At 41.4% G+C, this 24251-nt stretch overlaps 1 protein-coding gene across 1 annotated transcript in view; it reads right to left on the bottom strand.

Moving 5' to 3' along the window:
- Nucleotides 1–24251, bottom strand: part of col25a1 (collagen type XXV alpha 1 chain) — a 153487-nt gene that overhangs the window by 118104 nt on the left and 11132 nt on the right. The window lies entirely within an intron of this gene.

Below are 24251 nucleotides of genomic sequence, written 5' to 3' on the forward strand. Positions count from 1 at the left end.
ATACTGTACTTTCCGCAAGCATACCAGCTGAGGAAATTGGATGGTGTACAGTATATGTGCACAAATGTGAATTTCCCCCCTTTGATTTATCTGTTTTCCTGGCACACGAGGCAATACTTATTCAAGTTACATGTGGGTGACCTCAAAATTTCACTTAATGTCAACGGCGTGCACAGGAGGCACAAATGAAAATGTAAAGAAACTTTTTTCTTCTGATGGCAGCTTCGTTTGCATGCATAAGTCAACCTGGGTCCAAGGTTGATAAGCAACGAAAGAGAATATAAAGATAGGACTTAGTTCATTTTCTTTCTCATAAACAGGGAGACAAAAGTCTATTGTGACCACCCAAACTTAATTTATAGTTGAATATGGGTAACTTCAGCTCTTAAAGGATGTTCCCAGACTCAGCATGGAAGTACGAGGCAATTCATTACAAACAAATAACCCTAGTTTGGAGGTTTGGAGCATGTGGTGTCATTGCCTTAACTAGGAAAATAGTATGTGCGGTATCTCCCCAGTGGTGCAAACAGTTCACCAAATCACCTTCTTTAAGGATACCCAACCCACCACTCAAACCCCTACGCATTCTTCATGCCATCGATTCAATGGCATCGATGGCATCTCTGTTAACACCCAAATGGGTTTGTTCAAAAGAGGATACAAAATTTCTTAATTTTGCATGTGCTGTAATCGACGACTAGTACCGCTGCAGTTTTACTGTACAAATCCCCTTTGTACAGTAAAAGGGTGGCGCTGCCAACATGGTTGCTACAGATTTGTTGGATGCCCATCTGTGATCTGAATCCCCCGTTTCATAACAAAGGTGCTCCATTGGATTAAGATCTACTCAAATGTGGAAGCCATTTGAGTTTACGGCACATTGTGATCCTATCATCAAAATGTTGCAACAGAAACTGAGACTCTCATCAGACCAGACGATATTTTTCCAATCTTCTGCTGTCCAGTTTTGATGCCTATGTGAACTGCAGCCTCAGTTTCCTGTTCTTCAGGAAACCCAGACTTGAACAACATCAGATTTAAATGACTTAAATCATCTTATCTCCCCATTCTGACACTCAGTCTTTACTGTGTCTACGAGCCTAAATGTGTTGAGTTGTTGTCATATGACTGGCTGTTAACACTGTTGTGTGTACGGCTATCTCATAAACTATTTTATTACTTTTAAATGTTTTTAAAGTGGGGGAAAAGCAGAAGAGAAGTATAGTCCACTTGCCAGCGTTGCATAAAGTTAGAATCTGACATCCCATCATCTGTTGCTGGGATACTTATTATTTTAACACCATAGCAATTATAACAGCAGCACAGGCATGAAAAGGTTACTTTAACGTCAGTGTGGGAAAATTACAAGTTCTTAGACTGGAGATTTTGTCTCTCGTCATCTCGACTCCATGGCTACAGCCTGGGTACGGATCCACACAAACATCCAGCACAGGTGAGGCTAGTAAATAACTCTGTGTTCTCATGATAACAACCACCGCCTGTCATTCACGGATATACATTTAAAGCTATCTGTGCTCCAGACGAGTGCTGCACTAAACAGGAGCGCTGGGTCAGCTGTTGGTTCAGACATGGCACCTACCATAACATATAATACATGCCCTTGTCTGGCAGTGGCATAACACTGTAAGGGCTGGCACATGGGAACCCTGGCAGCCATCTGTACTCACTCTCACCATCTGCCCACTATATGTCACAAGTGAAAGGCACTGACTGCAAAGACACAGAGACACCGTTAATTAAAGCTGTGTTGTTAAAGAAACAAAAATGTGTTTATCTATATGTTGATAATTTAATTAATGTCTTGACTAAATGCAACACCAGGATTTGGGTGACCTTAATTGTATCTATATAAGAATCTTTCGATCAGTATTGGTATTTGTCCTTTGGTCTAAAGGATCAAGAAACTATCCACGGATTTGTTTTGGTATGCTGTATAATGATGGTACACAGGATTATGAATTTAATATGGCACTAAATAACAGGTGTAAATGCTGGCTGACTCAGCCTATGAAGCATCCTCCCTGATCTATTCCAATACTCTGCCCTCTGATGTAGATCCAGCAACAGCACTTGGAGAGTAAATACATGCTGCAAACATAGTCTATGTAACAGAATCACTTCGTCATAAATCAAACCCTACAGTTCTCTCGAGAACCCGTAGTCGTTAGTGTCAGCAATGGCGGTGATGAAAAAGATCAGGAGCTCTGGTATCCCAATGCCAGTCAGAGTGTCATGCTCAGTTTACACATGTTTGTGACCTGGGTTCAGTTGTGACATTTGTGAGTAATAGCCGGGTCCTGTGAGTTTGGGTAACTGTTACAAAACCAGAGTGGGTGGTTAGTACAACATGAAACACTGCAGAGGTTTCATGTCTGGCATTTTATTGAGTGGTGGCAAAGGCTTTTTCAAGGGAAAGGATCTTCTGAAACAACTGCTCCTCTGTCAGATTTGAAGAATTCTGGGACAAGCCCCCTGAGCCCCATATGAGCAGCGGTTTGGGCAACAAAAAGCGAGTCAGAACAGAAAGGTAATATTTGCGGTCTGAAGAAGAAATGCGTCTGTGCTTACCAATGGGCCGTGTGGTAAGCAACTGGCAGTTGAGGTCTAAAGTTGACAGCTTTGAGCGGCCTGAAACTGAAAACCCTGTCAGTCAATCCCACTCTTAGCCTTAGGTGCAATGACGGGAAGCAGCTAAAGGTTTCTTGCTCTACTTTCCTTTTGAAATGACCCTTTTTTCCTGAATGTGTTCAGTGAACAAAGGACTGGAATTTTTCAGTGCCTGCTGCAAGGGTCTTTTAGCATCACAGAAAAATCACATACCTCACAGATACAGGAGTGCACTTGAATAGGCCCGAATGAAAAAAGATTTATGTAACAATCTGACATTACCCTGTGACCTGAACTGTCTGAGACACAAAGTCATGAGAAATGCACTGCAAAGAGTGAACAGTTTCATTTGGGTAGATTTCAACCAGACAAGTAATGTGGCCTTTCCATTAATGGCCTCATTTACGGTGTGACACAAGACAAACTAGTTAAAGGCCTTCTACGCTGCCCTGAGTCGATCGGGCAGTTTTAGTGTACTCAGTCAAACAGGGGCTAATTTCCTCACCATTAATCACAGCAGCCCTTGCACTGACAGATGGGAAGAGTCTTACAGATCATGAAGATTAATGTGACGGCCTGTGCATCTCTTAGGTTCAGTAGTGCTCGCCAGCAGATACAGCCAGTTCCAAATATGAAGTACTTTGTATGGAGTACTTGGAGCTTGCTGCGTGGTGCACAATAGGTTAAATGACTTTGGAGCTTAGAAAAATGTCAACGCACCTACTGTATATCCATTTATCCAATGATATATGGTCTTGAAAAAGATTGTTGCGCTGGATGCTGAGGGGTGAGATCTAGCATACTTTGGGTCCCTTAGGAAGGAACTCTTCTGGTCATTGATAATCTTAAAATGTAAAACTAGGAATATTTTCCTTGGTCTCCCAAATGCCTGTTAATATGCCTGAGGAAATCAAAACACACTTCGAATATTGCTAAATTACGTTTAACTAGACCAAATAAAGAAAACTACTTTTTTAAGTCTTTGGATTGCCAATGAAAACTTCTGCTAAGAGCCAAATTTGGCCCACAGGCCCCCTCTTTGGACAGTTTTAGTCTCAACACAAAGTAATGTGCTCTCAAGGCAAACAGTCCAAATCTCCCTCTTCTGAGAGGGGTTGGGTAAAAAGGAGTGCACTGGCCGTGATGGCAGATACTGACCTGAACGTGTTTGCTCTAGCTCGAAATGAATGGCTGGACTCCTCTCTGAGTTTAGCGCCAGACAATTTAAACAGAGTATGCGGTTACCAGCTGCTCTCGTAACTAATTCTCCCTGCAAAGACAGACCAAATCTCAACTTCCCTGTTAAATCCATCCTTTACACACGCTTGCATAGACTCTGAACACTTGATACTCTGAACTGCAAATAAAGTGGATCAGGGCAGACACAAATAACTCCACGAAAGTTTCAAGTGATTCCAGCAGACCTCTTAATTCCACAGTGGCCAGTTGTTTGCTCCCAGCACCTCCAGATGACGGGATTTGAGACAGACTGTCTCACAACGGTTGTGACACTCTGATATGCCTCTATATCAATTTAATCCCCACTCTAAATTTGGCTTGCCTGGGATTATGCTACAGCCATCTTTTGCTGCAAAAGAAAACAAAAAAGTGCGTCCATGTCCATATTTACACCAAAATCTCCTTTGAATGCAATACAGGTCCGGTATTGATGTTTTGCAGTCATGTGACCACTAATTAAAAGACACCATCTAGCAATCAGTAGGTTAAAAGCAAGTAAGTAAAAAATGTATGGTCCCTGACCAGATAATGTGTAGTTGCAGGAGGTTAATGATAATCACTGTGAAACTAATTGTTTAACACAGACTTAGATGGCGGTGAGTCACTCACAGGAAACCATTCAATTCAATTCAGTTGAATCCAGTTCAGGTCAGTTCAGGTTTATTTATGTACCACAACAACCAGCACCTCAATGTACAAAATCAGGCACTTTATACTATAGAAAGAAACTACAGGATATCCTGACCATTTGGTGAAAACCTCCTTGCAGTTGCTTTGGTCACTAGCCGATCGCTGCAGTCACCAGTTTGTCGACAAACACTTGCGAACTGTTCTCACAGCGGTAGTGAAACTGAGAAATGCAACACACACTGGAAATAGAGACCATCTGCCTTGAAATCAAAGGTTGTACCATTTGAAATGTGCTAGCTTCAGTCGGTTTCACTTAGCAAAAGCCATCAACCTCCAGGAACCACTTACCAAGCAATTCAATGTGATGCAGAACTCTCAAACAATGTGAGTATTACGTCACATAAGAAACTTCCATACAATCTGATATATTTAACAATGCTAAAGTTGAAGAGGGAAAGGGACAGAAAAGAGATTAGAAAACAGATACAGATGAAACCTCAGTGACATTTGGCAAGTTCAAGCGATGACAGGTGAATTAACTGAAACAAAGTAGGATGGTAGGATGGAAACTATTGTGAGGTAAGTGACTGAAGCGACTATTCATGGGAATAATAAAGAATACTTCGGACTATACATCACAGGATGGGAACTGTACAAAAACCTTACAAACAGTGCTGCAAATTGTCTTTCAAGATGTCATCAGAAAGGAGACGTGACAAGCTTGTATGCAAAAATAATACAGTCTACTGTCATGCACAATTCCCAGTTGCATTTGTGATCCAAGCTAGCACCCTACATTATCTAGATATTTTCCATAATCTTACTAATGTGTGGGGGGAATCCATACTTTTCCCTAGGGATTGCAAACATCATCTCACCTCATCCAAAAGTTATTTCTCTCAGAGTCACAAATGTTAACATCTTGACAGTGCTAAAGCAAATTTCTATGTAATATATCTACTAACTGTCCAAAAATCTCACTAAAAAAACTAAAATATCACTCTCAAGGTGGTGGTAGAAGAAAACGCAAAGGAGTCTGAAAGCCAATAGGATTCATCCCCGACAAATTCCTGAGTAATTTTAATGCCAGCCAACCATCTAACTGACGGACAGATATTACTATCCATGGAGACATGGCACAAGCATGGTTAAAAATGTCACAAGTGCAGTGCCTCATCTGATGGTTTGACTGCATGGAGATGCTATTAGAGGCAGAAGAGCTGGCAGTGGAGCAAACAGCCGTTTGTAGTGAAAGGCCCTCCCGTCGTGAGTCAAACATGCTGTCTCATGAAGATGACAAGGCCCCCCATCAAACACATCCACACACAAAGGGGATCTTTGGGATGCTGACAATGTTGGCCTTTCATTGAACGGCCATGGGTGCTTCAAAAGGGCACCCAGCACACACCCCCACCGGACTTCGAGCTTCAACTCGTTGCCATGGCTTGAATTTAAAAAAGAAAAAAAAAGAGGCCCATCATAAGGCTATTAATCCAAATCAAATAACAATATGCTTGATTACCTGTGATTTAACTTACTGTGATGAAGGAGAAAGGAGGCGAGTCTTCTCTGCTTTAGAAGGAGGAGGCGAAGAAAGCGAGGATAGCAGGAGGCAAAAGATCATGAAACAGTTCACTTGCAGTTTTGCTGTTTAATTTCAAGCTCTATTAACTACAGGCTAATAGAAGACTCACCCAGGAATTCTACAAAATCACAAAAGGTTTGCTGCTTGGTCCATCAAGCCTATATCTCACTAAAGTTATTAGTTTCCGTGTACCAAGGGTCAATACATCAGTGTGCAGGCAGACTGAGTGGTGGCTGGGAAACTCCATTACTCTCCATGAACAATAAAGCTTTCTACACATGTTTTGTAACAGCAACAGCTTCTGCATTTTTTGTTTAGAGACCCAGTGCAACAGTACTGTGCATAAGCTGTCCAGCATACATGCAGAGCAACGAGAAACAACCTACGTTTTTTTCCTAACTTGCAAAATCCCCTATGTGTCTTTAAAGATGTTCTTTTCAAAACACTCTCCATCATGGTTTATATTTGATTTTGCATACACGTTTTTTCCAGCATTTTATGGGGCATCTCTTTCCATGGGCGGAGTACCTTTGATTTGTGGCTTTCCTAACCTAGGCACAGTATCAATGCTTAGACTTCCCTCTGTCAAGGCTTTTGCTGCAGCTGAACATCGGGTTGTGCCAGAGACACAATACTCTCCTCAGGGCTTGGACTTGAGCTCACTGTTGGCAGGAATTCGGTTTTGGACACTTTAACCTGCCAGCAAATCTGGGTGGGCAGCTGGTAGTAACCTGAGACCCATCTGATCATCGCCAAGTTCTAACTCGGTGCAGTCCCAGGGGCACTATTTCTAACCTTACAGCCCGGTGCCCGACCTTACCGCGACGACTCTCTCTACGCTTCAGAATGCCACACTGAGCCCACAAGTAGAATTTGTGGGGGGGAAAAAATGCATCTAAGTTTTGCTGGTCAAAAAGACCAAAACATTTATTCTTAAAGAAATCAAATTCTACAATAAGTCAAGTGTGACCTGCACAGTTCTCCCCAGTACTACCAAATTGGCTTAAAAAGTCACTTGATTATAACAGATTGATTGCTCTCACCGCTGATGTTGAATGGTGAAACACTGTCTACTTACGTTGGATTTTCTTTCTTGGCTTGGATCGGGACTGGAAGGGTGAGCTACGAGGCATTCCTGAATCAGCTCCCGTGGTTTATTCATTACCAGACCCACACCCACACTCAGGCTCTCTTTCAGGTGCAGAAAATAGAATTCTCTTAACTATGTAAAATCGTACGCATTGGTAGGATGCAGTTTCTGAAGTATTTTCATTACGCTGTAGTTCCAAGAACTCAGTGTACTACTTATATTTACCAGATCAATTTACCACATAAGTTATTTGACATTGCTGTTGCTTCATTTATTATGAAAAGATTGTTTTCTTTTTTAAACAACCAACTTATTTTGTGCAGATAAAGAAGTTAAGAGGCTCGCAGCACATTACAGTATGAGGTAGTGTTCTGGGTGGAGGTATTCAACTGCGCAATGCAGTCAGAGACAGCAAGCACTTTCTCCCTAGTTGCCTTTAGTATACAACTTTAAATCCAAGCACAACACCAAGTTGGTTCATGACTCAGAGCGTAGCCTTGTCCAGTCTTGGAGTGCCAGTGTTTACAGACAGGACTGACTAATACCTTCAACGTCGATCTTATGTCATAATGACGAAAGGCTGAGGCTTTGTTGATACATAACTGGCTAAATTATTCTGGTCTTGTTTACAGTGTACTTAGAGCTCTGTTAGGGGAACGTTTAAGACTCATTTCTGAAATATCAATATTTGCATAATACATTAAAAGTAACACAGGGATTTACTGGTACCGTTTGCAGGGCGGACCAGAAAAACCCAGAGTTTCTTTTGCAAAATATCACTTGGTTGATGCACAGCTCTGTAGGGTTGTTGTGCTTCGAGAAAAGCCGTAAACAAGCACATATCTGCCTTACTTGTATGAATAATCACATGTGCTTTGTTCTTTTAAACACGGGTCATACACCAGCCAACCACCTGTCAACAGCTGCAAGGTGTTGGAGACCGCCTGCTGATTGATTTGGCACTAGTGCACAGTTCAGACACTCAACCAGACATTCAATAACAGTGTACATTGCTAAGTAAATGAAAGAGGAGCAGTTAACATCAAACAAAGAAAATTACATTAAGGGGAAGGACAATCTGAGAAGAAGCTGCCAACTTAGTCTAACTTTTCTGGGCAGCACAGGTAGCAGATATATGTGCCAGTACTTACTGTTTTGTCTACCAGCCTTTGTTAACTAATATAGATACATTTCTAAAAAGCTAGATCATTAGACAATGACCAACGGTTTTAAGGCTGGCTTTTCTGCAACCATGTTGGACTTTTTGCCTGCAAATGGTAAATGGAAAAGAAAAGAATAAAAGATGGAGACATGTCTCTAAAGATTAAGGGAAACGGTATCCATCATTTACTGAGGACAAAAGGTTAGTGGCACAATGTCAAACTAGAGTTCTGACTGAAGGATAAACTTGCATTCCTTTATATATTTACGATCAATGGTTTAATCTGACGAGCCTAACATGCTAATCTGTCATTTAAAAAAAAAGATATATACAGTCTATATATTTTTTGCACATAACTGCTTAGATTTAATTGCAGTTACAATTACAGTTTAACTTGGATGGCCCAATGGCCAAATGAATATTGGCTCCAGGTGGCTGTAGCATCAAAAACTCAAGTTTGCTAAAAAAGGAAAAGTCGACAGCTACTGTTATGGCGCTCATGTTCACAGCTGTCCGCGCCTAGTTGGCAGAGATCAGCATGTTAAACAGCTTTTACAAAACCTCTTCAGCAGGTTTAATTCAAATAATTTACAAAGGCTGCAACACGTTTTATTTAATTAATTAACTGGAAGTGTTGCATATTTTTATTGAATACCTGGTGCTGAAATCCAGTCTGTCTTGTAGTGTTCTCTTACACACATAACTGCAATCTGACCCTGACACAATGACTTTACTGAGAGTGAATGGAAGAATAAAATCACATTCAGGGTAATTGTACTGCTTTAACTAGGCGGGCAACCTTCCTGCAGAGACTGAATCAATGACTACCTCATTAAACATAAGCCATGTGCCTGCTTTGAAGGCTCCTGAAAACCTAAGAGCAGGTGTGAACTCTCTGCGCCGTTCCATGAAATTGCTTCTTTAACACCTTTAGATTTATTTGTAATCCTTAAAAAAAAAAGTCTGCATTGCAATTAAAAGTTTTTCACAAGCAAAAATCCCTACATTGCTAAGAGATATTTGACAGGCACAACAGAAGCTCCCAAAAGACTTCTGCATTAGACCAAATGTTGTGGACTTTGGAGTGAGCCAAAGCAAGAACAGGTGCGTGGCTATTTGGGTTTTTTATAGTGCAGATGTAGTTAAGAGCATGCGTGAAACAAAATTAAACAAAGGTAGATGGGAAACTAATTTCAAGGAGGTGGGAGATGATGCCTGAGATAAACAGTTATTCTGCATGTGTTCAACTCATCAATCATCCGGATTCATTTGGGGATGTGAGAGAAAAAGGGGAATCAGCTGCTAGTGTGAGTGTTGATCCTCGAATTCCAATAGCAGGTGTTGGGGACCGATCTGGTTCACTTGATTGTATCCTGGGTTTTGTGGGCATACATGACTTACATGCATGTGTCCCCACACGGAAATGAGCATGTTGTACATATGTGCAGCTGTCACAAATAGGGATTGCTAGAGAGATGCCAGTGCTCAGCTTAGGGTACCAATGCAGAAGTATTCAGCTCATGGTTTTTTTCCATTGATCTCTCCCATTATCACCTATATTCCCTCATGAGATCTGTTTCTGAGGCCAGATTTGCACAAAGTCAGCCTCGGAGGATCATACTTTCAATTGACAGCACTTATAGACATAGAAGGTTTAATACACGCCGTGTCTCCGGTTATCTTTCCGGTTAGCTCGGTGCTAGTAACAAGAATCTGATTAGAACATTCCAGTATTACAGTCATGTTCTCAGTGCTAAGCTAGATACCATCAGTAAACCCATTTACATGTTCTTAAAACTCTAGTATTACACTTCACTAAATCAGATGCACAAAGCAGCTGCCTCGCTGCAAAATTTGCCATGAGCCATATAGCCGGGGAGCTGAAGTCTCTGGGGTTTGAATGTCCGGGTTCAGCAAACAAAAGAAGTATTGATTACACCACGCTGGGTTGTTTCTCCCTGAAGGTTGCTAATAGCTCCCACATTGTAAACATTTCACCGCAAGCCTTTATTCGACGAAATGTTTCCCAGAAGAGGAAGCCATTGGCACCCATCAATCCCACGGTATAAGAGTGTGTCTTGGCCTGACGGTGCTGGTAACTTGTCAGCGGTAAGAAGAGAAGATGCAACGGGGAAAATGCTGGACTGCTGAGAAGGAAGAGAATCTGTGTCCCTGCAGCTACGAGGCACAGTGCAGAACGTGGTTCCACAAGATTTACAAAATGCGTTGTAAGCCAAGATCTGTACCACATGCGCAAAAGAAAAATATGCTCAAACAAGGCAAACGTTTTATTTTGGTTTTGGGCAAAAAACTAAATGACACTTCATCTTCTATGCAACCAGTGACACTTATGACTCTTGGCATTTCTTGACGGAGACATTTCATACAAGTTTGCTTACTTAAGAGCCATTTGGGGAAATTACATATTGCGCGCACCAGCACGAACAATTGAAAATGTATATGTCAAGTTTATTTGACGCAGTTTTAAAGGTACAAATTTGACACTGGTGTTTATTGAAATGACCTGGTGTGCAGAGTGCACCGGGGTTGTTTTCAGGATTTTAAAGTCAGCTGGAGACTAATCCCACTCACACTGCCACCTCACCAGTACTCCAAGAATTGTAAGGGTTGCATTGCAGAACATGCATTTCATTCCCTGCACCCACTGTAGCCAACTTCTTCCAGCCGAGAATGCCTCAAAAATCGCTTTCTGTTCTTTGTTACGAAACTGAAAGCTCTAAACTTTGTGTGCAAAGTTTCTCAAGTGTGTATCATAATGCAGATACTGCAAATAGTATTGTTAGGATTTCTTTCAGCACCATCTCCATGGGATTTAAGCATCACAACAGATGGCCAGAAATCTCATGGCCTCCACCCCCTCATACTATTTTAGTCTCAAGTGCCGTTCTGCTGCCTGCCTCACAGTTCTGATGAGAGCTCTTTCGGGTCAGAGGCCTTGTTCACTCTAAGGGCACCAGACCATAAACAAGCGAGCCGCCATTACCCCATCTTCGCCTTCTGTTTGTCAGTTTTGACGTCAGAGGATGGTATCTGTGGCATCTCCAAAGAGCCTTGAGAGTCTGGAAAGGTGGTGATTGATAGATGAGCTCGGGGAGTCATCAAACATCCCTCAGCCGTCTGTCTCTGAGCCTTGTCTGTGCCAGACAGCAGAGTCTGTCTGTCTGCCTGCCCACCCAACCGCGTGCATGTCCTGGCTTTGGCAAAGCTTGTCAGCACTGAGTAGCTGACGCGATGGCGAGGTGTTGTGTGCAAGTGTGTGATGACTTTTAAAACGCAGCACACTGGTTGCCTAATTTTCATGTCACTGAAGCACAAATTCTATTCAAAGCAAAAAATAAAGAACTGCCAGGTAATATTCAGAGTATGTTTTTTTTGAAAGAAGGAAGTTATAATTTAAGGGGTTTTTGTAACTTCAAAACAATGAAGGTACGTACTACAAGAAAAGGCTTTTGTGTTTCTGTTCAAGGAGTGAAACTATGGAACAAACTGAATATGGAATTAAAGCAATGTCCAAACATAAAACTGTTCAAAAAGAGTTATAAAAATATGATCTTCTCGATCTATAAAGAAAAGGAAAATATTTAAATTAAGTGAATGTCTCTATTTAAAAACAAACAAACAAAAAATTCATGATGTGATATTATAGTATATAGTATATCAGAAATCTGTTCACTATTTTTATTACAAATTATATCAGTAAGGAAGCTGACTAAATATTCACTGATAATTTATGGGACAGGGGTGGGATTAAATAAGTGTATACTTCTTCCCACTCCCTTTCAACATGTAAATTAATCAGAATGTTTTTTTGTATGTAATTTGTATAGTATATTTTTTTTCTCTCATTTCTTTTCTAAATGTACTTGTATATTGTTCACATGTTGAAATAAATTACCAATCAATCAATCAATCAATGACCTAAGGTCAGTCCCACCTGGACCTAAGCCATCAGACACTGTTGAATGTAGCCTGCTGAATATCAGACAGCTGCATCAATTTAAAAAAAACTGCACTGATTGGAACACAATGTTCACTGCATTTGGGTTAAAAATGCTTGAGCATCAGCATTTTAGGGCATATCAGGGCACATCTTCCATAGTAGTAATAATAATAGTACTAATAGCACAATAATAGCACTTGTTCCTGTGCCCGAATCTACAATAGTTGCCAGGCCAGTTAAACAAACCTGGGTATTAATCACTCCAGGCTGTTTCAGGTTGGTGAAAAAAAAAATATCCCAGCAGGATTCTTGCAGCCAGTGGTGTAGAACCTTAAAGGATATGGACCTTAGGGTCTTGGCTCTAGGGCAGCAGAAAAAAGAAAAAAAAACATTACATAAAATCATTTGAAAACCCCTCAAAAAAACAGAACATGATCCAGCAAGATTTGGGCAGGAGCCAGTTTAGCCTGTGCAAAAGCGAGGTGGCACACAAGTCCTAATTGAGACTGTCAGTCTCTGCCAGAGCCACTTTGATGTGGACCACTGCACAGCTGCGAGCGGACTGTCAAAATGTTCTAAGCAAGCACAGGAGTGACTGTTTAAGAAGGAGATGGGTTTCTGCAGGATAAGCCGAAGATGAATTTCCCCAAGCTTTTTTATATACACGGCACAAACTGCAGTCTCACAGGTAAACAATTTAAAACAAAAAAAAGACTCATTCATTGAAGCAGAGCAGCGATTCAGCTGCATAGTGAGGTGTGTTTTGACACAAATAAGTGATGAGTCAGTGTGCGTTTTTACAGCATGTAACAGTGGTGATAAAATAGCCAGGACAGCAGTGCCAATGAATGAGACACAGCATGCTGCAGCATGGGTAATACGGCGCACAATATGGTAGCTAGGGCTGGGCCATATTATACCGTTCACGGTAATACCGGTATAATGTTAGGCAACGATAGGAAAATGAAATATCGCGATAGAATGGGAGTAAAACGCGCATGCGCAGTGCCTTTGTTTTCATACGCACATGGCCGATTGTTGGTTTGTAAAAATGGTGCAACTTCCGTGATGTGGAACTGGTTTGGTGTTTGTCCGTCAGATACACAACAAAGCACATTTTTTTGCAGAACATGCAAGCGGCCGTTGTTATTGTCGTATTTGTCGGACTAAGATGCTCTTAAATCTGGGAGTAATCTGGGTCCCAAACTCCGTATATTTGACTTCAGGTCAAACAACACTGCAGCATCACTGAGAGTTGAAAACTGTCTAAATTCTTTGATCTTTAATAAAACGATCAGCATTGCTGCTTTACCAGGTGTAACTATAAAGTTTAACTTCCAGGCATCCATGAAAACAAAAGTTATTACATTTAACGGAGTTAGAAGTTAGCAGGAAGCTAGCGGAAGTTAGCTCGCTAGTTTCGCTAGTTACCTAAGCATGATATAGCATGTTCTGACTGAGAGATTTCTGAAAAAATTCAAACGTACAGCTCTGCTATCACTTCCAACATAAATGAAGACAGGAAACTAAACAGCAGTGACCTTTGTAGGGTTACTGAAGTTGGGCTAGCTGGTATATAATGATGTGCTACGTGATCGCTAGCGACACAGCTATGTTAGCATAACATAAACAGTGAAGCTGGAGGACGAACACTAACACTTTTCCACTTATAAAAGTTAACGTGAAGGTTCTTCATGGTTAGAGACAAATGCAATCGCATGGCAGGATGCTGTAAACGGACCAAACTTCAGTCAGGAGAACAACTGAGATAATCCATCCACAATACGAGGTTAGTCATTAATATACTGCAACAACATGGGAATAGCTCAGCTGCCAGAGAATTCAACATTAATGAATCAATGGTACAGAAGTGGAGGAAGCAAGAAGAATGAGTTTAATAAAGTTTGATTTATCTGACTGCTTTGTTTCGCTTAATGTGCCTTATAATCCCGTGTACCTTATGGTCCGAAAAATGCGTACTGCACACTGCAGTTTAATGTTGCAAAGCACCTCTTTTTAACTTCAGTGGATATTATACATGGTTATGCTCAGGATATGTCAGCCCATTTCTACTGGAAATGCCTTTGGGTTAAACTTTCAGCAAGGAATTTGCATTTGCACTGTTACATTTTTATAAAGCTTTAATGTACATAAAAACCAGCTTCTTGTTTACGTGAAAATAAATGGAAGGTTGTCTTTTTGCGCTAGTAATTTTCAAATATATATCATGATAAATATTTTTGGCCATATCGCCCTGCTCTAATGGTAGCCACATCCTATTGACACCCCTCAAGGGTAAACACAGACGCAGAACAGAAAGAACACACAAGCCAGCCTTTCAGCTTCCCCGTCTCTCTGTCATCTGTTTTCTGTTTCGCTGGCGCTCTCTTGGCTAAACAGCAGCAGCCGGGACAGGCCCTGCGGCACAGCTCCAACACCCTCACCTTCTCTAATCCCCACCCGCCCCGAGCACAGACACCCCGGAGGTGAAACAGACACGCACCTGTCAGCGAGGATTCGTTTAATCTCATCGATATATTATAAAAGACCCCCCTGACACCCACGCTCGAGTCTGTTCACAAAGAGCAGAGAAAATGCTGCCTGCTTGCTCGCGCACTGAATGTGGGGATGTTTCTGTATGACACCACAGAAATATTAATAACTCATTTAATGTAATGTGAGAAATAGTAAAAATGTGATTTATGGAAATGGCCCCTCCCCCCCACCCACCCAACATGAGAGAGGAAACAGTTTTTTGGGGTATTTTGTTCCTCAATAAATGTCTTTGAAATGAACATGAGTATACACTGAGCACGCAGGCAACCTTTGCCACATAACACACATTAATCAACTCATCAGCACTTAGGCTTTTGATAGCTTAGCTGACGTTGATCCCAACCGCCAAATAATTTTAAAGAAAGAGTGTTAATCCCCCATCTTGGCAGCCATACAGGATATATAGTTCACTAGCTTGTCTATCTACAAAAGAGGATTATTCTGCTCTTGATTAAATATTAGCTGATTAGCAACATCTTAAACCAAATGTAAAGTACCTATGAAGTAATGCTTGATAAACCACAGCTGAAAAAACACATGTTACCTATAACTGTGATTCAGAAAGTGATGATTTAATACATAACAAACACAAGCTATCATTTTGAAGGATGGGACTATAGCCTGCCAGAGCTAGCTCAGTGTATGACACCTTAGCGACACATTACTTAGCGACAATTGACTATGTGCACGTTAGCATATGCTACTTCCGGTGCGGAAACTCCTGTGGGGAGCTTTGTTTCCGGTGTCCTATTCGCGCCTGGTTTACGGTCCAAAACAAGTTAAGCAAATGAATCAAGTGGCGATTTACATTTCTATAGATGTCTTGGGCATTTACCCAATATATCTGTAAATGATGTTCATCGACTTGTCGATATTTTTCCCCCGCGCCTCAGAGCAAAAGAGAAAAGGGATTCAAATGTTATATTTCTCAGCTGTCCCTCGTTTATCGCGGGTGTTATGTTCTAAAAATAACCAGCGATAGGTGAAATCAAGTAGCCAAATTTATTTTTTGACGGTGCAAAACGTTTGGTGGACATCGTGGACATACAGTACTGCACTTCAGAGTCACACTGCTAGCGATCAATGCAGCGATTCTGTACTGTACAGGAGAGACGTCACGGAGGAGATCGTCTGCAGCGATCAGGACGCAGGACACAATGTGACGTAAAAAAAAAGAATGCAAACTTGCACTAAAAAATCCGTGAAACAGCGAGGTGAAAGGTTAACCGCGTTATTAGCGAGGGACCACTGTAATTTTTAAGGTAAGTCACAACATACCCTTCGTAAATACTAATGTATAGAAACCGTTACCAGCAATCATTCATTTTTTGTGTGGCTTTTTTCACGGTTTGTTAACATGCTGTGTAGGTGTGTACTTGACTAGCTGATATCGACATAACGGGGGAAACATCTGGTTTGACTATTCTTCACCTGTAGTTTGAATGCTGAACATTTGCCTGTTTAAATCATAAGACCAGTCACTATACAGAGATGCTTCTGAATGTGGACGATGTGTCTTCTGCTGCAGTAATGCAGTTCTGCTTGTGTTGAGTGATGTAAACAACTAATCGATCTAAACGCTTTAAACGTCAAAATTGATCATTAGATTTTTTATGACACAACAGTGGTGAGTGTTCCCACCTTCTGCTCTTTGTAACTTAATGCGATCTTTCCGTTTTCGAGTTTTGGACATGATTTTGGAGTATATCTTCGCAGTAGCGATTGACCGCAAAGTAAAGCTACCGGAAATGTACAACCCCACAGCCGCTCTCAAACCAGGAAGTTAGCATTGTCTCGTGCACATAGTCAATTACCTTAGCGACACATTATTAAATGTCTAATAATGCTAGCTAAGCTAAGTCAAAGAGAGAATAAACAAGGAGCAGAGCAGTCACATGGGAAAGTAACTTTACTTGGGCTGAAAACTTGTTATGTGGCTCTAAGTGCAATTAACATGTAAATGTTTAGCTTTAAGAGCTAGCGTCTAATAGTGGCAGTGCAATGTCCTCCAGTCACTGTGATAAAACAACTCTTTTTACACCTTACTCACCAGAACGGCGCCCTCGCTTATTATATATGAAGAGCAGATTTTTCCTTTTCTGCGTGAGGTAGCATTTACTTGGATAGTGTGGACAGACACTGTCCCATTGTAAGATAACTAACTAGCTAGCTAGCGAATGGGTCTCGAGATGCTGAGGGAGACTGTGGTAAAATGCAGGCAGCTGGAGAGATGAAGATAGGACTAATTTAAATGAATTGCAGACGTGAAACTACATTTAAGCCATTTTACAGTATAAGGGCATTATTTGGATTTGATTTTTTTGGTTTTGTTTTGATGCACAGAGATCTGTTTTTAAGGAGAACTAGTTTAAATCCAGGTTTAAGCAAAGAACATACGAAGTTAATTACAAAATAACAACAAGAAATAAAGTGTAGTAATTCAGTGCCTTCAAGCTTAAGCTACTGAAGTAGTCCCATTAAAAGAAGTATACCTGTTACAACACTTCCAGCTTGTTTATATAAAATAAAAATCTGCAAAGCACAGCTGGAGGCCTCATAACCATCAGCCATTCCTTAAAGGCAGTTCTCTGGCTTGCTATTATTTCTAAGTGTCATTTCTTTCCTGAACAGAGCCTCTGTTGTTTTCAGTGACATGCGTGGTGTGCCACATTCACTTAATGAAGCATGCTGACTTCCTTACTCCCCATCGTGCCTGCACGGCCTCTCGGAAGACTGTGGAGTGTGAGGAGGAAGGAAGGAGACTATAAAAGGACACTAAAAAGACTGCAACACAGGAGTGTTGGGCTGGCAGTGCCCTGCTTGGCTTCTTTACCACAAGCTAATGTAGAACCCTAAAGTTCAAGTGTGGCTGATTTGTGTCTCAGGAAAGAAGGTGTGTAAAAGCTAATGCTGTACACAGCCCTTATTCTGGACTGTAAAAAGTGTCACCAAATGTTACCCAGAACTTGTCTGTTTGTAATGTCATGCGGTCTTATTCACAACTGTATAATTGAGCAATGGCTTTTGAGAGCCTGTTTGCATTAGGAATCTGTGCACAGCTGCATTTTCCAACATCAACAACAATATGCTTTGGTAATTGTGTCTGTTTGCTATACTGGAAGCCTATTACTAAGCAATCTGTCTCCTTTAGTACATTTACAGATTTTCTTCCACTGCAGAGGATGAGCAACCTTGAAATTCCTTGAGATGGTCTGTGATAAAGTCAAGGCACTGTCTTGTCTTAAACCCCCCTGAGAGGAGGGTTTCAATGAGCAGACAGGAGCCAGACCAGTGGCCCACATGAGAGAGTCTGTGATGGAAACCCCTCTGTACACACTGCAAATCAAAGCAAAGCCATGTAAGTGTTTTTCCACACACTTTCAAGAGACAGGGAGGAATGGACCAATACACTACTGCAGTCTGGTCTCCTGTGAATGCCTTGGTGTGAATGGCTTGAAATGTACACCCAAAATAGTAAAGAAAGTTTTCTAACACCCAGCAGGTCAAGGAAAGACGTGCTACAAAGAGAAAATCACTGACCTGCTGCTGAGTGCCACATAAGGCAAAAGCACGAACAGTTTAAGAAAATCAGGTTGGAAAAAATCTGGTAGTTAGCAGACAACTTTGTATAAAAGACAAAACCTGGAATGTACCTACAACAGACTCCACAGCAAAAACAGTGTGCACACAAACTATGATTGGTATGGCAAGTTCACAAGATTTGCCTGTTTAGAAAAGCATATGTTAGAACTTGACCCCATATTCTTCCAGTAATGCTTGAGAGCTGTTTGCTATATTAGATATGACGCAAGCACTGGTTGTGAGGGGGAAAATATGTATTCCCCAACTGGTTGGTAAGTGGTTCCCAGAACTTCCAGCAACCACTCATTAACCAGCTAGGAAAATCACATGTTTCCCCTGACGATCAGTGGTTGCCAGATGGTTGCAGACTAGCCTCTAAGCCTGTGTGACTGGGACCATATTCACTAGATCCTATCCAAAATGGTGACCAAGTTAACGTCTCGTTAGCTATTAGCAAAGCTTCAAAAGCAGACAAAATTTGATTATAAATACATACTTCTTGTTTGTTAATGTAAATTCACTGTCTTTGATTATATTGAGTATAAACCAGTACATGGCACAGGTGCTAGCATTCTACCAAGATGGCATGCTAGCTTGCATACAGTGCGCTAAAGCAGGGGAGCTACTAGCGTGACTGACTAGTACACATGATGCTGGAGCCAAGGAGTTTCTTCCTTAGCTAATTACAGAGCCCATATAAGTTGCACCTTTAGATCTTAGCACCCAACTTGATGAGAATGTTACAGTTTTATCCAAAAGTATTTTAATAACGTGCATTAATTTTATTACTTTTAGCTGCATAGCTCATTTTTTAAGTTAAAAAAATATGTCTTATCCGAATCATATATTTGTTACAAAAATCACATTTTACCACATTGTAAAGTTAGCTAAAATAGCTTGCAGTCTTATGTTCATATCGCCATTTAACACTGAGCAACATGTGCAATAATGGAGTCGTATTTCTGATCTTGTTCAAAGTCTACATTTACATATTACTACATGCAGTCGTACAGGATTATGAATAGATTAAAGAGTCCCATTTAAATCAATGCAAAAACAAAGTACACAACTAATATCTCAAAACACGTTCTAACAATAGAGAATTTATGCTGATTTCATAAACAATTCCACGTATTTAACACCAGTTGATCTGCTGGAGATGTTACATCTGAATTCATGGACAAGCTTTCTTCTGTACAGCCTGGTTTTTGATACCAAAAACAGGCCCGTCTTTGATACCGACTGCAAATATTGACTTCTCCAGGATGGTTTCGCTGCGGCCTAGGGTTGAAGGGGCTTAGACCTCCCCTGCTCTCGGGACTGCTCCCCACACCTGCTGTGGGCGACGACCTTATTTACACCAGCACCCGTTGGAAATGTCAGTATGGGGTGCAGGAAAGCCAGAGATGTACAGGACTCAGGTACACACATAAACAGTGCACACATATGCAAACCAACACACACTCTTCTCTGTTTCATCTCCAGCCTGGGATTTTTGGGCGTCTGACAGGGGCTGCTTTCTTTATGAAAGGTAGGAGTCAAGCCAAAAGGTCTGTCTAACGCAAGCTTGAATTTTTGCACGCACATCTACACACATACACGCAACAACCATGCTACAAGACCTAACCGACATATTCAATATTTGTAGACATCAATAATGGGCAAAACCTGACCTGCTCCATCTGAGCGGCATGTTTAGAGTTTCAGAGGCCTCTAATGAATTTGGCGAGCGCAGGTAAAATCCCAGCTACCCGTAACGAAACTGTGTCACCAGAGAGTCCACACCAAGCGTAACAAGTCACACCGGTGGCCTGCTGTACTCAGGACAGAGAAGGCACGCTAAGGCAAAAGTCCTCAGGATGAAACCATTTCAGGACTTGGACATTTGGTCACAGCAGATAGAACAGTATACCATTTACCATCATCAAAGCATGCTAAACAGAGAAGGCACAGTTAACTCTCAGAGGGCCTGCTATTTTCATGAACCATTTAATGTGGCCTCCAAAGACATTTCTATAATTTATCATTCTGAAGCGTCACAGAAAACCCTTTTTGGAGAGCGCATGCTAAAAACCCCAGTTTGCTTCCCATTTTCTCCCTCCAAGTCTGAGGCAAAAAGCCAAATAAATCTCTTTTTTTTTTTGAGGCCTGTTTGAGGAGGAATTTGGGGACCTGAACCTTCTCATGGGGAAATCCATATCAGCAGCACGCACACACAGGCTGCTCTGGTTTAAACAAAGTGTATTTTTTTCCCCTCACCAGTTCTGCTTTTCTCATTGCTGCTTATTTCGGTCACTTTTATTCATCTATTTATTTATTTTTTGCCTCACCCAGTCGATAAATCCATTCAGTAGACCCTAAAAAGCTTGTGTCCCTATGCTCCTCTCGCTGAAGCTGCAGAGAGCCTTTGAGAGGAAGAAAGAGGCAACTGGACAAAGCAGACAAGGGGGAACACTGGTGGAAAGGAAGGGATAAATGTCCCTTGTGAATCAAAGATTGCTTGTAAAAAGACAGCTTAGCTCCTGGCCCGGAAACCACGTAGCTAAACATGTCTTTCATGTAGCAAAGGGATTGCTGAGCAGATAACCCCCGTCAAGTATCGAATCTTTCTGTGCCGCCATCATTCGGAGAAAAGAAGGGTGGGAAAAATCTGGCAGCATGAATGCAGACAGCAGCACAAAGAGTTGACTGAACAATTATTAGGTCTCACCAGGCTTGACTGGTTTGTGTGCACATGGGAAATTCTTTAGCACATGGCAATTAAACACGGGCGGGTTGGGAAGGGCCTTCAACATGACCCAATTTTGACATCAAGCAGTGGCAAGCAGCGCCGTGATGATGTTTTGGTGACTTTTGCGTAACTTGTTTTACAAGCTATTTGCCTCTGCCATGGGAAAACTCAACAACAACAAGTGTTCGCCACAGACGCACACAGCCGAGCACTTTTTCCCCCTCAGCTTTGTTTTATGGGTACTTTAGTGGTTGACTGTGGAAAAACCACACGTTGTAATGGAAAGGCGTTTATGTTATAGATATGCACAGGTACGCGCTGTGTATTGTTGCACGTGAGTTTTTATTTGTTCCTGAAGTTTTCTGAGAGTTAGACAGTTAGTGCAGTCCAAATATTTGACACTTTTCTTTTTCACACAAACTCCAGACATCCTTTTCCTCTTTAGAGGCACTTTATTAGTCTCCACCCTCCAGAAATCTAAGCTAAAAGTAATAATGCACTCATTGTATTTATTAGATTTAAATTTATTTCAGTCCATGTGACACATCTCAAAGTCTGCCATCAGATATGGTGAGGTATTAGCAACCTTAGTGCGAATGAGAACTTGTTTCCTCACTCTTCTCCATGTTGACTTTGGCCAACACATGCTAATCTGAGAACAGGCCAGAGGGGAGTAGTCTACCTGGGGTAGAGTGTCAGGAGAACGATACAGCACGAGAGAGAGGTATATAATTTTTTCCTCCTTCTACGAGTTCTCACACCGGCCTTTGCACTTGCAAGATGTTGTTTTTCACCCTGAGCATCTCAGTCAGCTTCCAAGCTCGCATGTGCCCACAAATAATGTTACTTGCTATTAAAAATGACTGAATGTGCACAGCCTGTGCAGAGATCGCATTTATTCAGCAGAGCCTGCCACCCGCGGGGCAAATGTGCAACCTAAAACGATGCCGTATGGCCTCTGTCAGCACTGTACTCTGCTTCACGTGACACTTCTCAGAGGTACTGCAGCTTCATATCCAACTCACTGATTTTGGTCTTGCTTTGCCACTGCTCATAGAAATGCAATCCGTATAGAGCGTTAAGGGTGGTGAAGAGTTTTCATCCAATTTTGTATATTAGGAAGTCTCAGAGGACTTTGCTGAATAGACAATATGATACTCTCCTTTTACCTTTACCTTTAATATCCACCTCAGCGGAGAATTAAATATGAAATAATAAAGAATTTTCAGTGATTTCTTTTAATTTAGCAGCACGGTCTCAAACTGCAACTGGATCCGGCGCTGGCAAAATGTAGATTTATGGGTTTGACATTCACAAGAGTACACCGGCTCCTGTGGGACTCAGTGTTTCTTTGGTTTAAATCTTGAGTTCCACTGAGTTATGTCGTGTTATTCCCTGTTCTCACTCAGATGAAACCTACACCCTCATATTACTGAGCCCTGACATTTGGGGTAATGCAGATGCTTTGCCAGCTCCTGCCAACTGACCTCCACCTCAAAAAAAAAGTACCTCCCAGTTCATAGGTGGGATAGCCAACAGCGCATGACTAACTGCTTTAAGAAAACAAGTATATGATCAAGTCTATGTTACACTGGGGATCCGCGAAACCCACACATGTGAAAGACTTTCCCTCTCATTTGTTATGCTACATGAAAGTCTGTGGGAGCTGACAGCAAACGCATGCTGGTGCTGAACGAGTCATTAGCGTGTCAGTATGTTTACGAAATGCTCCGTATAACTTAAATTCAGATTGCACATGCATTTGGATAAGTCATCTTATCTCTGGTACCAAATCCCACAGCACAACATACTAGCGTTACGCTCCATTTAATCAGCCGAAACGAGCTTCCTGCTAATTCCTGTTTCTTCTCCGTTATTTTTTTCTTTTATTTATCCCCCCACCACCACCACCACCACCATAGCTATTAAAATGTTTCACAGTAACAGCGCAGGTGGGAAGCATGCTGGGAAGGTAATTTGTTTGAAGTTCAAGGGCAAAGAGGTGATGGGTCCTTTCACATCTTTACCATTTTTAACAGTGAGACACTATCTCTACCTGAAGCACCTCAGATCAGTCAAGCTGACACCTGGTAAATCTCCTGTGAAGGGAAAGTCTTCAAAAGGCTTTATTTGTTTTGTTCAGACTCACAGTGGAGATAACCTTGACAACACACTGCTAACTGAATTATGACCATAAAGTGGATATATATGATTTTTTTGTATATAAAACACTCGGAGGTGCACTTACGAAACAGTAAATATTTACAATTCACAGAAAAGGAGGAAAAATGACATCAATTAAACAACTGCAAATCTGTAACAGAAGCATAAGATTGAACTTTGAGTAAACGTTGACGCACAGCGGAACATTTAAGTATGATATTCTGCAGGAGTGCACTTCTCGACAGGTTCATGGCACAAATATGCATTCAAGTTTTAGAATATGTTGACGTTATACAGTGGACTCTGTGGCTGAATTGCCATGCAACTGCCATGGCAGGCGATAAGTTCAAGCCAACATACAGACAAAGTCAAGTCTTGGTGAAGAGTTAATTTTGGGTTGCTGCACCGGTACGAGAAACTCATGAGAACTGGAGATGCTTCAGATAGCAGCAGGGCTCATGGGAAGTGGCTCATTAACCTGGATCCCGACAAAGCTCGGCATGACGTCACGATGGCTGATAGAGTCTGAAAAGCTGGATTTGATTTAAAGCATTACACCCGAGGCATCGCTGTTGCTTTCTTCTTGAAGCAAATTCTTCATTTTAAAAAAGTTCAAAGTGTGGGCACACTTTAGAAAAACTCATAGAACAAGTAATCTAGTTAATATCACAAACGCGGTAATGTCTATAATAATAAAACCGACATTAATACATGCAAACATGTAAACATTAGAAAACAGTTAAAGTGCAACTTGACAGGCTTTTTGTAAAAACGCATCAGCTTGATGTTACAGTGGGCACAAATGAACTTTATACTTTCATGTTTACAAGTGAGACGTATAAAATATGCACGAGGTATTCTGCTTTACAATCTCATAACATTTCCACTCAGTGGGGCGGATTCATTAAAACCTAACAAAAACAA

The sequence above is a fragment of the Aulonocara sp. 'chitande type north' Nkhata Bay genome, linkage group LG3 (assembly GCF_057382095.1).
Source record: "Aulonocara sp. 'chitande type north' Nkhata Bay isolate Kocher_YH1m ecotype deep benthic linkage group LG3, A_spYH_male_GT1.1, whole genome shotgun sequence".
Taxonomy (NCBI): domain Eukaryota; kingdom Metazoa; phylum Chordata; class Actinopteri; order Cichliformes; family Cichlidae; genus Aulonocara; species Aulonocara sp. 'chitande type north' Nkhata Bay.